At 40.9% G+C, this 12,023-nt stretch overlaps 1 protein-coding gene across 2 annotated transcripts in view; it reads left to right on the top strand.

The window, feature by feature from the left end:
- Positions 1-12,023, top strand: part of TSPAN9 (tetraspanin 9) — a 185,180-nt gene that overhangs the window by 3,556 nt on the left and 169,601 nt on the right. Inside the window, exon 2 of one of the 2 annotated variants that reach the window (XM_075051546.1) lies at positions 7,020-7,064. The exons of the other annotated variant lie outside the window; for it this stretch is intronic. The gene's annotated coding sequence lies outside the window, so the exon portion shown is untranslated. The remainder of the gene's footprint in view (positions 1-7,019; positions 7,065-12,023) is intronic. 2 annotated transcript variants of the gene reach the window in all.

Here is a 12,023-nt window from a genome sequence, read left to right as displayed (position 1 = left end):
CTTTCTGGAATAGGTCAAACTGTATTCTTTCAAAATTCATGTAGGAAGTGATGACAATAAAACATAGTGCTGAGCTTGGGGAAAGACAGTGCATGATCAGGGAAGAGTTCTTACCTGAGGGTTACCTTCTTTGGCTCTGTAGAAGATAGAATAAACACGTCAGGATCAGCAGAGCTTTTCCCCACTTATGGCGTGGTTGTTAATGGACCTCAGGGTTGGGTCAAGCCTGGTAGGGCCAGCTTAGCAATACCGAGAGAATGTGAGTGGATCAGAAATAGGCCTTTGTCTTTTCCTCTGTACATGGCAGTGAAATTGTGGTAAAGTAGGGATGTGCTGAGGAACTGCCTTCACTCAGTAAAATACATGATAGAATTTAATTTTGAGAAGTGCTCACTGGGAAGATACAAGCTTTCATATATTTTGCTCATGTGTAACAAAGTGCTCTATTGGAGATGAAAGAGCTATTGCTACTGTACTCTGGCCTTCCTCATCTTCATCTCTCCTGGTCTCCTAAAGCTGACTTCCAGAGACTGTTTCTGCTGCTCCTTGTAGCCCCTCTCAGATGAAACTTGCATTGCTGAATGTCAGTGCTGTGTTTTCTGTGAAAAAAACATGAAATCAGTCTCGTGGGTCACTTTCTCTGGTTCAGTGACATACTTTCTGTGGTGTGTTTGTAATGAGGCAGGATGTTGCTCTCCAGTGAAAGATGTTGGATGCTTTCCTCATTGCACAGGTGTTTCTGGGAAAGTCATGCGTCTCTGTGAGTTGTCTATTGGCACAGTCAGACAGCACTGTGCTTAAATTGTCTTTCAACCTCTACCTCACCTTTCCTTCTCGGCCTGCTTTTGAGAGCACTTGCTCTTCAGGCTCTATTAAACTGTTTCTTCTGATATTTCCAAGCACTTGCATTCATTGCTGTCAAAAATAAACCTTGAGGGCTAGAGTTTGTAGAATAAGGCACGATCCTTAAGCAGAGCCCTGCTGCTTTTGCCTTGTCTGCAAGCACAGTGAAACAGGAGGCATCTGACCTCTGTGCTTCACAAAGAAGAAAGAACAGATAGGAAACGTGGGATCCCCAGTAGGTAATGAACTGCATTTTGGTGGCAGTGAGATGTATTAGGCTGTTAAACTGCCTGTTGAGGAACGGTGAAAAAATCCTATTGTTGAAAAGCTTTTAAAATCAAGAGTATAAAACAGATAGGCATGTTCTGGGGATAGTTCCAGGGAGATGAGGCAGACTAAATCATCAACATATGCTCCAATAAGCCTTTAAGTGGACAAAGGTATTAATTAAGCTTAGCATTTCTTTGCAGTGATGTGAATATGATGTTGTAATATATTATGATAACACTGAAGTAGTAACATCAGTTTAAAAGATTTGAAGTTTGCATTAATCTGTTTCAAATGGTGTAACAGGAATTATTTTCTTATTTCTTTTGAAAGCACTTTTTCCTTTTGCTGTCAGTTCTCCTCTCCGATGCAAACTGTGTCATGCTGTTCTAATGCCTGATATTTCTGAAGGTGGAAGTGACTAATAGCTAGGGTGTTTATTTCCATGATCCCTGTTACAAATGCAAAAGAGGAAACAAACTGCATTAACTAGTGAAAAGCCAATTATGTTTCGGAGGCCAAGTCTTTGCATGTCTCTACAATCAGCTGAACTGTGTTAACTGAGCTTTAGTTTCTACACTGATATTGTTGAAGTAGAGCTGCCTTTGCTGTGGACAATCTTCACTGATTTACAATTGCTTGGACTGGTCTGTGTATACTCATAATAAGGGTATGTTGGAGTATATCAACCTCATGCAGGCATAGGACCACAAGAACTGTATTATCCTTACGTGGTGTGTCTGGGGAGGAGGCAGGGCTAGACTGGAGAAGGAGCTCTGGGGGGAGTAAGTGAAAATGCAGGAGTCCTGAGCAGGCAGTAGGTTAAGGGAGAGGAAGTCTGTGTCCTTCCCCTGGGAGGAAGGACTGAAAAGGAAGGATGAGGTGGTACACTGAACAGAGAGCTGGAATGTCTCAGCCAGCAGGTTTGAAGGAGACTTAGCTCAAAATCTTGTGGCTGTCCTAGGGAATGGGGATCAACTCAAATCCTAGAGAGCAAAGGGCTCTGTGAGCTGTCCTGTATTTGGTGTCCTTCAAGTTCACTCCTAATTAAAGTCATTCATCCTGAAGGATTGAGGGAGTCAGGGCTTGAAGTTGAAGGAATCCTGGGTTTAGGACACTGGTGGAAAGGACTTGTAGGAAAGAAAATGTTGTGACAAAGCTGGACGAGTAGTACTTTCTCACTGGCAGTTTTATCTGTATTCAGGGGTTGCACTGTTCTCTATAACCTCTAAGTAATCATAACTAATTTCCGAATGAATATGGCTATAGAGGGGCAAAGCCTGAGAGACAGCATTGCATACTCTAGTGTTCCTCTAGTGTTCCTGGTCTTTTGCAATTTGGTAGTGACTGCTGTCTCCTCAAGTGCCTTCTGGCAGTATGTTGAGAAACACTGGTTTTATGGTGGTTGCAGCCGTACTCAAAACTCATGTTGAGCACAGGCCAGGAGACTTTCTATTTGGCTTTGCTCATTTCTAAATGTTAAATGATTCAAGAATGCTTTTGAAAGCATGTTTTCCTTTCTCTGTGTCTATTGCTGTTTTTTAGCCCTAACTGCATACAGTTCAGCCTAAGGTGGTTCTGCCCAGGATGTTCAGCTAGCTTTATTTTGAACAGTTCTTTGATTTCTCACATACGTACTTATCCCCAAATCAGTTTTGCATTGCGTTTTATGTTAAGACTGTAACCTTATGTGAATGAAGGTTGTTACTTTGCTTCATTTGAAGGAGGTGCAGCTGAAGTTGTGAAGGATTGATAGCAACGTTCTAAGAATGTCTAGTATGCTGTTTCCACTGGAGGACAGTGTGCAGAATATTGTTTATATGTATTTATATACATGTGGGCAAAATACCATCAGGGGAATGGGATGATGGCTCTGGCAATCAAGAGACCTGTACTAGCAAGCGGACAGGAGCATGTCTCCTTGTAACGTAAAAACCTAAATGGCTGGCTTAAAAGCCTGTAAAGGAAACCTTCCAAATACAAATAAAGTGATTCTCTTCCATACAGCAGAGCGTTTGGATCTCTCCAGTGCTGCTGTGTTGTCTCACAAAGTTTTGCCAAGTAACAGTTGCTCTGAGTGTTAAAAAGGCTCTTGCTGATCTGTTTCCCAGCAATGGGGAAAGTGGCAAGACTTTTGCGTTTCATAGCTCCTGGGACACTATCGATAGCAGCAGAGGCAGCTATGGGGAGGATATAAATTGTGTCAACACCTATTGCTGAGCTATTTGGTGCTTAAAAGATGAAGAGCAAGGGGGCAGAACTGCTTCTCTGGAAAAATTTCCAACTTATTCCCCTCACAACCACTCAGGATGGAAGATGGGCTGGATCCTACACTGTGAAGCTTCTCCTGTTTCAGATGGGTAACAGGGAAGACCCAGGACAGTATTTCAGGTGAATGTGGTCATGGATTAGGATAAGAAAGCCATGGTAAAAGTAATTGCTGGAACCAGTGATTCGTAGAAGGATATGAAAGAGAGGAAGAGACTTCATTGTGAACAGGAGCTTTTTGGGAGTGTTCTCTTTTTCAAATACAGAAGGCAAAGTGAGAAGGACCGTGAAGCAGAGAAGGGATCTTCTAGGGAGAACCAGGACGAGGAAATAAGAACAGAGTCTTAAGTTCCCACACCAATGTAAATTCATCTACATGGCTTTCAGTTTTCCAAGTTCCATGTTGTCCCACCCTTTCATGGTGGATGGTCACGACAAAATATCTCCCAAGAGTTACACAACTTCCCCCTTTTCATTCTATTTTTCTTAAAATAATTTCTCAAGACATCTTTTTTAAAACAGTCAGTTTTCCCTGAAAAAATCACCTTCATTAGGTTCTTCCTCTTTTTTCCTATTATGCTTTCCTTTTCTTACTGTACCAGTTGAAATTTCCTACTCCAGGTACCCTGAAGCAATCTCTATGACATCTTGCTTTCTCTTATGAAAGCAAAAAGTCCAGCAGTCTAGTGTCCATCTTCAACACTTCCTTCTCATTCTGTTCTCCATAAATTCCTCTTTGAAGAGCTGAGGAAGTTCCTTCTGTGGTAAAAGAACCACACATTCTGTTTTGTTGTCTGCAGTCAATTTCTTCCTAGCTGTTTTTACTTTAAACCACAACAAGAGAAACAAAACTAGTTCAAGTCATTTAGATATGCAGTTGTTTTTTCTGAACTGCTTTTTAAAGAGCTTTAAAGAGAAATGTTGCTTTGACCAGGAATCTGCACCTTTCTTCCTGCTTTAGCAAATAGTATTTCATTTCTCTGTTTTTTTAAACTTGAAAGTCACTTGTCAAAATCTTCTTAAGGCACTTGCCTTTTTTGAAGGTGCTAAGGCATCACTCTCCTTTACCCTTAAGAGGCACTGAGAGGTTATGCTCTTTGCTCCATGTTCTTCTTAAGTCAGTAGAAGAAGATAGCTATCAGGCTGTTTCTGGTTGGATCACTAGACAGCCTTGTTACTGTTTCAAAGATCTGAAAGTGGTTAGAAATGTAGGTTTTAATTTTATTAATAAAATGCATGCATCCCATGCTTCAGGTACAAAATATTCCCACAGCAAACTCGAAACTGTCAGTGACAGCCAAAGTAGGTATTTGCCTGGTGCTGATGGCATTAGTCCAAGGCATCCATTTGCAGAAGCAGACTTTGCTTGCCCTTGGGACATGATTTGAGGAACTGAAAGACAAGTATGCTTTATTTTAGAGGACGAAGCATGGTGATGTACCTAACGGTTATCAGGAGATAAGTGCCTACCAATCACTGAGCCTTCTAGAATAGATCCACATTTTCTTCTAGGTTTTGCTAGCCCTCATGTTATAGGACTTCTGGTTTAGAAGGCAGCCCTGTCTCCTGACCTCCTTCTGCTGTGAACAGTGGATTGGACAGATTGCCTGGCTGTTGAGTACAGTTCCCCACTCATGTAGACAACATGGTGAAAGATGCAAGTTTTTGAAGGATTGCAGAATGCCTGTTCCTTGCATCATCATTTGTCGCAACAACCTTGTACGTACCTGATCCTGTAGTGAATCTTGGAGGGCATGAACTGAGCTCTTCAGTTGCATCTGCCTGTGAATTTTCATCTCACCAGTTCTGGTCTGTCAGAAGGTTCTTGTTTCTTTGAGTTTGTTACCAACATTTACCTTGGTCTATGGCAAGAGCTCTTGCCTCTAACAGTTTTCTTGCAAGTGTTTGAATTTCCTTTCTTAATTTTACTGTATAGACCTGGCTTATGTCAAGCCAAGCAGCGTACCTCTGATGTGGCTAGGACCACTACCTGGCACTGGATCACATCACTTGAGGGACTCCGCTCAGACCATTTCTTTCTTCAGATCATGCTGTGTTCCTAACAGGCTTACGTCCTTTGTGAATGAAGTTCATCTTTAAATGCAGTTGACAGCATACTGTGTGTGGCATCAGTTTGACTAACTAGCCAACATCTATGCAGTGGAACTGTGGGAAACTTGGATTATTTAATTCTTGAAATTTTTTATGTTTTTAGTTTTATTTTTTGCTAAGCCACATTTGACTTCAGTATGATTAATTCAGTTGCTGAAATTGTTGTCTCTTCTGTCTCTAGGGAGCTAGTTTGGTTGGTTGGTTGCCTGCATGTGCTTGACATAGAGCCTGACATAAGTGATGAGCCTAGTGTTCATACAGTATTAGTTCACTTTATGGAAGATATGTAGAACTGATGTGTATGATACATTGAGGTGTCCATGTGCTCCAGCACATATAGTAAATAGACTGTGTGAACTGTGAAATCAATAAGACCTTCTCTTGGCAACAAAAGCAGTGGTTAATTTGAGGTAAATTAATTTTTAAAACTGGATGTATAAAGATTGAAGGTGAAGGCAACTAATTATCTCCATGTTTACTGTTCTGAAAGGGGCAATAGTTAGTTTTGAAAACACCATTCCTGAAATTGGGTTTCTTATCCACCTTTAAAAAATGCCTTATATCAGAAAACTGAAAACATTTAGAAATTAATGTTTTTCTCATAGATATGCTTGAGTACTTTTCGTGGCTTCTAGACTCTGGAAACAGTGTTTTAGAATCTTATTTGATACAGTTAGGCAGGCTGAGGGAAAGCATTCATTTGAAAACCAACAACAACAGTGGAATAATGGAAACATTTTGGTTGACCAAGTTTGGTGAATAATCACTTTTTTTTTAATAATCAGCTTATACTTTTTGTATGCAACTGCAATAATTTTGATGGGCTTTTAAACACTGGAAATGGTCCTGTTCTGTGTCTCTCCTCCACTTGGTTGGAGGAAGTCCTGGTCTTGCTCTTGTCAGTTTGCTATTTTTGTCACACCCTTCTAACATTGGGGTGGTGCTGGTGCAGCCTTGAAAGTACTGGTATAGATTGGAGAAAGTGGGGTGCTTTATGTTGTTTGTTTTTGTGTGATTTTCACTCCAGCCATGGTTTGTTGTACTAGAAGCCAAGATGAGACCAGTCGGAAAGTGGGACTAGTGCAGAAGAGTTCAGCAGGGAAGGTCTTGCTTAATTTCTGTTCTTGCTGCTGTAAACAGGTCACCAGGTGTCTTGATGACGATAGAGGACCTAAATGCAAAGGGGAAGAAGCATTGGCTTTTTCTGACTAGTATTTCTGATTTAATTGACACACAAGTTTTGCTTTTTCCTTTAATCTCTCTTTTCCCTTTACTTTCTGTGAGTCTGTTTTAATATTTTGCCTATTGCCATTATTTAAATTTGAGTCCAGATGAAATTGGTATATTATGCCCTGGAGACCAGTGTTCAGACTTACTCCTTTTGTTCAGAAGCAGGTGGGATTTGACATAACTTTTCCTGTTCCTCCCTCCCGCCCCCTTCATTCTGTCCTCTTGAGATAGTTATGTTTGTGATGGGAGGTGGGTCCAAAAGGCAACAAAGTTCACTTTGGTCTTCTTCATCTCTCCAGGTTTGGTCTGCGACTTTTCCATTGGCGTACATCCGATTACCTCAAGTAAGTAAGATCTCTGTGAAGGATACTTGGAGTCAGTCAATCTGATCTTTAATGCTGCTTGCATTGACATTAAGGGGAGATGTGTTGGGCCAACACTGAGCCCTTATGAAACCTTCTTGTGATCTGTTATTTTCTTGGCACAAATGCTGAGTGAGTCCAGAGTAACGTGGTGGTTGGTGGGGTTGTCTCCAAGTGCTGCTGTAGGTACCCAAGGAAATGTAACAGAGGAGGACGGTAATTCTCTTCCATTATATGCAAATTTTCTTCTTCCTCTGTTTTCTTACCTGTCTGACATTTGAAGGGAAAGGAAGCAGGGAAGAACCAAACAGCATTCCTACTGATAGCACTTTCATTAGTCCATATAAGTTTTGTCCTTCTGTGCAAGTGTAATTTTATAAACAGTCTTGGAAAAATAGAGTCATCTTGGAGGGACCCACTGTTACCCTCATATTTGGTGTCCTAGTGCTGCTGCGAGACTATTGCTTTGTGTTTTTACATTCCCTACGTTCTTCAGGGATTTAGCCTTCGCTAAGAAGTGAGTGGAAAATGTGGCACTGCCTACCTTTCATTGCGTTTCTGACATAATAGAGGAAGCAACTTCTGGTCCTTCAGGGAAAGGCAAAGTGAGAGCCACCTTTCTGCTGAATGCCACGTGTTCTGCCAAAGGCTGCAAGGAGTGCAGGTTGGTAGGCCCCAGCAATGGGAGCAGCAGAGAGTTAATAGTCCACTCTCGCACTTGACTTGCCAAAGACTGTTGCATACTTTTGTGCTGCTTGTATAAAACTTGTAAAGACAACTGCAGGCAAAGAACATCTACTGTTGTACCTTTCGGGATGAGTGACGAGAGATTATGGTCTGTGAAGGAAAAAATCTCCCTGCAATTGGAAAAGGCAAACAACATGTTAGGTGAGGCTAAGAAGAAGAAATGCCAAAGCTTTCCTTTACTCTTGTGTAAATGATCATTACAGGTGATGCCACACAATGACTCAGTCTTGGGGATAAGGCAAAGATGCACTGACCTTGGGATACTGTTTATATAAGGGAGAACTGAGACATATACTGAGAGACATTTTCAATGTCAAGTTATTCTGCTGTGGAAAACTTCACTTGTAGGACCTGTCTGTTTCTGAGAGAAAAACTTAGTAATAAGGTATACTAGTAAGAGGTGTAAAACTAGCTTAAAATCTGTACATTTGCTATTGGACGTGAATCGCTTCTGGATATTTCTGTTGTAAGACAAAGAACAAAGAGATAGTTGGGGGTATTAGACATTGATGTAGGTAACATCTGTATTTGTAGTAGGTGAGACAAAATGTTACAGTATGTAAGATAACCTATGACATTTCATGCTGTAGAATTTACGACAGTTACAAAAAGCCTTGGCTTAGGCATTAAACGTCTCTCCTGTTAGGCTGCTGTGTGTTTACATCTTGCAGTGATTTTTTTGATTACTTTTTGCATGTGTGCCATGATCTGAATCATACTGAATGGTGCTCTGTGGATTCCTGTGCCTAGGAAAGCTGGGCTCTGCTCTTGGGTGATGGAGTACACTAGGGAAAAGATAGTTGGCGAAGCTTGAAATGGTTGTTATTTGCTCCAGGAGTTTTCTTTCTGTTCATCCTTGTGGCACTTGAAATGATTGCTGTATTGTGAGCTCTTTCATCTTGTTTCCACCTCTTTAAAATTTGATACTGCAGAAATTAATGTAACATTATATATAATGTTTAAACTGCCTTATGTTATGAAAGTGAGAATTCCCACAACAGCCTTAATTCTGCCCCCAGAAGAGAAAGCACATCAAATGAGTGTCTTAAGTTACTCCATTATGTAGCACTGGGCACTAGGATGTACCGTTTGGCAAATATTTACATTTCAGATCTGGTCCAAGTCCGTAGCAGTGTCGAAATATCATATGCTAATTATGCTAAATGATCATATTACACTGGTAAATGGGCATAGGCTTGATTCCCAGAACGCTGATCTGTGAATCACATCATCAAGGAGTACAAAAGGATCCACATTCCTCAGAGAGAGAAGATAAATAAGGTATTTCAAACATTTTTCTTGCATGCATGATAATATGCGATTTTCTCCCCTTTCCATTATGTAACTGAAATCTGTTTCACAGCAGACTGAAAAAATTAGTATCCCATATCTAATGGAGGTCTAGAAATTACCTCACTTTCTTTACCTTGCTGGTCAGTGTTAGCTATGGGATTTCAGATACCGTTTACTGTAATTCAAGGATTTTCTTTTCAGAGGTGTACATTTCTGCTCAGAAGATAGGACTTCGTCATGCTGAGCAGAATGGGAAATGTACTTTTTACTTTCTATGAAACGTACTCATACTTAGCATATTAAAAAGCTTGCCAGACTTGAATTTCTAGTATCTGAACAATAAATTTGTTGTTAAATTAAAATGATTGAATGCCTTGCTAGTATGTGGTGTTGAAGTTGAGTGAAATACTCCTACTCATCACTCAAAGTTGAATGCAGTGTATTGCAAAAGCTATTGTAGGAAGTCTGCTCAGTAGAGAAGTCAGACCTAGACTGATTAGTGGAAATGGTCTTCAGCTGTATCTTAAAACCACCACTTACTGTGATTTTTTTTTTTTTAAATGTCTGTAAAGCACTGCGAACCCTAGTTGTTTTCACTGTTGTGTAATAGAATCAAAAAGGTGTGTGAGATGCTTTGTGATAGTATGTTTTTGGCAGGCAGCCATTTTAAACGAGATGGACATTTTAACATATAGGATGTATTGAATAACGGGTTTTAAACGGTTGAGGTGCTATTGTATGGGGGCAAGTTGGCACTATGCCTTACCTACGCAGTGGACTGTGGGATCTTCTAGGGTGACCCTGGATACCTCACTGGGGCAGATCTGTTTTTCATTTGTCTAGTTTGTTTTGGACTGCGAGCAGGGTTATTGCTCCCAAATTTTTTGTACTTCACCCTGCAGAGTGAGGCGCAGGGAGGAGGGCCTGGGAAGTGCTGTACAAATAGAGGCTGTAAAGTTTAATCCAAAATGAGATCAGACAAGCAAGGTGAGAAGGAGAAGTATAAGAACAGATTTAGTTAACTTATTTGGCTGTCTTATAGTTACAGAAATAACTTGATGGCCCGGTTGTGTCAAAGGCATGTATTTATAAAATGCATGTAATGTGCTGGGGTGTTCCACAGTTGGGCCAAGACCTCGTTTGTGTCTGATTTGAGTGACTTCTTGGCATCGGTCTCTGTTCTTTGTCATATGACGAGCTTGTCCAATTAAATGGATAATGTTAGATCAGGTCTTCAGGATCATTATTAGAAGTCCTGCTAAGGTAGCATGAGGAAAAGAAAGTTCCTCTGGGTAGCGACCTTGGAGTTGGCCTTTGGCCAGGTCAGGGTAATTTCCTTTACAGGGATCTCTGTTTTAAACTGGATTTTGAGGCCTTGAGGCAGAATTATAAATGATCCTGTCCTGTAAGTTACTAAGTAATATGATACAGCTAAGCTTTAAGGTGCCATAAACTTAAACCTCCATGTATGAGAGCACCCCACTGGCAAAAGATAAATTAGTTATGGGGAAAGGAAAATTATTTGTCCCAGACGTGTTGTTAAGAGTTAATCACTGGCTCTTCTCGGGTTGCTTGAACCTGGAATATTTGCCCCCATCATTAGTTAACTTAGGAAGTTCTCTTTGGTGCTACCACTGTCACCAAGAAAACATGTTTTCTGATTAATTCTGCTCCCTTGGAATATCAGATTTGTGGCCCTCTCCCACAGGTAGATTTTTATTTAAGTTTTTTAATACAGAGAAAAATGTTCACTTGAGTCTTCAGTGACATGTATAACCAAATCTCCTTATGAATGATGAGGTGAGGCTGTCTCTTACTCATTTGTCATGTGAGAGAAAGCATGGAGGAATGTGGTCGCTAATGGAGCACCATTTTCTGCTCTTCCTTAGCTTGATGTCCCTTTTGCTCGTCATCAAGCTCCCACAGAGCTGTGGTCCCCAGCTGCCTTCCATAGAGCAGTTCTTGAGCATGGCTGCCTTTGAAAGCAACTGGGGGATGCTTCTCTCTGGTCGGAGCTGGTCCATGGTACCTGTTCTGTTGCATGCAGCATATTGTCTGCATCTCTGTGGTGAAATGGAAAGGCCTCTTTTTTAATAGCGATGTGTATATGTTCATATGATAGCTTATTGGACAGCTGTGAACTAAATTCAATTTCTTAAAGCAGTAGTTTTCAGCCTTTGTATTATCAGATCTTAGGCATTTTCTACTGGAGGCTCTCTGTACAATCAGTTCAAACCCACTTTGAACTCTGATTTTTTGGCTGCTGTATTTAAATTCTTGACCCAGCTGTTCACGTCTGCTCTGTATGTCATGCTTACGCTGCTCCGCTCCAGAGAGGCTATGTATGGTTAGGTGTATCTGTCTTAAGGAACCAAGAAAATGAACTTATTAGAGTACCAAAACTTTCATTATTGTTTGCATAAAATAATTGCCCTTATAATCCCTGAACAATTTCCTTCAGTGTAGGAGACAAAATTAGGTCACGTATCTGTCTGTAGCTCCATGTGGATGTAGGTGGGAATTTCAGGAGCTGCACCTACTTTCCTTGCTAGCAGCCCTGATCTCCTCACCATCATTTTCGAAAGGGTACCTCTGTCACTCAGCAGAAGCATATGTAGTATCACAGAGGTTAGAGATGGTGGTGAGGGGAAAACCTTAAACTTTCCAGCCCTCTCTAGAGCTAATATCAAATCACTTCCTGTTAATGTGTTTCCTGGCACTTTAGTTCATTTGCTGCAGATTTTCAGGCAGCTGAGTACCCCTCAGGCAGCTAGGTTTCCCCCAGGCGGAGGCACAAGTCTTTTCCTGATATACCCTATACTTTTTGTATAGTGTATCATTATGGATTGTAGAAGTCATTGCCAAGGCTTTTGCCAAGCCCATTGCTTGGGCTGACAGTTC

Source organism: Buteo buteo, chromosome 19 (genome assembly GCF_964188355.1).
Source record: "Buteo buteo chromosome 19, bButBut1.hap1.1, whole genome shotgun sequence".
NCBI classification, from domain to species: Eukaryota; Metazoa; Chordata; class Aves; order Accipitriformes; family Accipitridae; genus Buteo; species Buteo buteo.
Note: the sequence above shows the minus strand (reverse complement) of the source record. Positions and strands in the feature narration are given on the sequence as shown.